General features: G+C 51.9%; 1 long non-coding RNA gene across 1 annotated transcript; it reads right to left on the reverse strand.

Annotated features, from left to right (window-relative positions):
* Nucleotides 1–220: 220 nt before the first annotated feature.
* Nucleotides 221–1,355, reverse strand: Gm28578. The gene is made up of 3 exons (XR_386755.3): nucleotides 1,198–1,355; nucleotides 615–773; nucleotides 221–532 (listed from the first exon to the last, which is right to left on the reverse strand). It is a non-coding gene; the product is annotated as a predicted gene 28578 (long non-coding RNA).
* Between the last annotated feature and the right edge of the window lie 799 nt (nucleotides 1,356–2,154).

Genomic DNA, 2,154 nt, shown 5'->3' on the forward strand with positions numbered 1-2,154 from the left:
CTGGATGACTTAATTAGGTATGAAGAGAAAGTGGACGGAAAGGAATCCACTCCAGAGACACAGGAGGCCACGGGACAGGAGCCCAGGGAAAGCTTAGTAGTCTCTGCTGGAGACACCTAAGGGGTTTATCAGCTCCGGCCTAGAGAGAGAGGGACATGGGCTTTCTTATCCATTCTCCGGTGTGGTGAGAGTGAGTGACCCCAGCACCCGGTCAGGAGAGTCTAGTCCCTGAAGGATTTTTGTTTTATTTTGGTGTTAGCTCTGCCGCCCTGCTCCTCCCCACAGAGACATCCATCCCTTCGTGACCTTTGTGACTCCTCTGTTAGGTCTCTTGGCTTTGGCTTCAAGAGAAAGCCAGGCAGGGGAAGGGTGGGCTGGAGACCCAGAGGGAGCGGAGGGAGCGAGGCCGGCAAGAGGCTGAGCCAGTATCGAAGTCTGCAAGGTGCAAAGCAATCAGCAGAGCCGCTGGTGAGCGGGGTCACTCAGTAGTGTGCACATCAGGGTGAAATCCTTTCCGCTCTTCGCCAAACCCCTAGTGAAAGACAATCAGGCTCGCTGTCACCGAGCTAATTCTGTCTATATAAAAGCAGTAATGAAATTCACGGCAGGATTACCCTCTCCATCCAATGGGCCAGCGTCGTGGTGACATATCTCTCTTATTGCCCGAATGTAACACACCATCTAATTTACGTCGTGTAGCGAGCAGGAATGAAATGTTCATAAAGAATTGCTGCATCTCGTCACCTTAACTGCGGCCCGGGGCTCTGAGGCATCTGTCAGGGAGAGGAGCAGTTGCAGGAGGAGGGAGGGCGGGCGGGGCTCAGGGAGCTGCCGCCAGGGGCAGAGGCTTCTGTGGGGCGGTTGTTTCTTAATAGGGTGAAGTGGAGGCAGAGGGAAGCTGGGGCTAGAACGAGGGGGAGGTCGGGAGGAGAAAGGCGGGGTGCAGGAGCTTTGGGGAGATGAGGATAAATAGGGCCAGAATGGAGTAGCCTGTGGGGAGTGTCTGAAAGTCTGTGTAGGTCTGAGAGGTCAGAGAGGGAAAGGATGCGCGTTTTGGATTTGGGTGAGTTGGGGAGATGAATGTGAGTGCTTAAATAACAAGGGGTTGCTTGGGGGGAAATGACCTTCTCAGTGGCCCCCAGGTTCAGCAGGGTTTCTGCTCATTTTTTTCATTCTCTGGAATGGAAATCCACTCACCTCTGAAGGCATCAGAGTTGAATGCACCAGGCACAAAAGTCTTCAAGGAGCAGATAGATGCTCAGAGCTCAGGGTTTTACAAATCTGCCTGGGCAGTGGTGGAGCACACCTTTCAACCCAGCCCCAGGGAGGCAGAGGTGGATACCTGAGTTGCAGGCTGGCCCAGTCTACAGAGCAAGTTTCAGGATAGTCAGGGCTACACAGGGAAAACCTGTCTTGAAAAACAAACAAACAAACGACCCAAGAGTCAGCTATGCGCCTTCCTCATCTCCACCCAGACTACCAGCGAGCCTTCTCAGCTCATTGTAGAAGACAGGGCTCATCATTCTATTCTCGAACACCACTCACCCCAAGGTCACTGTCATCTGCTGCCTGGAGAACTCAGTGCCACCATGTCTCTGAACTTGAAAGCACTACAGTGCTTTAAAGTGTCTTCTTGCTCTTGAGAGACGACCAGAACTTAGGTCTCTAGCTTCTTTGCTCGATGCTCGTGGTTACAAAGCACGTTCCCACCATGTCTACCTTTCCTGGAGGTCTACACTGTGCCACACTGAAAACAGCCTCTAGGAAAGACTTCCTCTAGCAATTGCAAAAGTACCAGCCTGGCCTTCCCTCCAGCTCCTACTACAGCTGTCTGTGAACATGTTGCACCTTGGGAAAACCTTATGATTACGCAAACTTGGTCAGTTCCCGATCTGTCTTAGTTACCTTCCTGTTGCTGTGATAAAACACCATAGCTAAGGCAACTTATAGAACAAAGAGTTCCCTTGAGCCTGTGTTCCAGAAGGATAAGAGTCCACTATGATGGGAGGCCGGACAACCAGCAGCAGGCATGGTTTCAGGAGCCCAGTGTAGAGCGCTCACATCTTTTACCACAGCAAAAGGCTGAAAGAACAGGAACTAGCAAAGGTACAGGGTCTAGCTCTGGTGACATAGTTTTCCAACAAGGCCACTCCT

This window comes from Mus musculus, chromosome 19, assembly GCF_000001635.26.
Source record: "Mus musculus strain C57BL/6J chromosome 19, GRCm38.p6 C57BL/6J".
In the NCBI taxonomy this organism is placed as follows: Eukaryota; Metazoa; Chordata; class Mammalia; order Rodentia; family Muridae; genus Mus; species Mus musculus.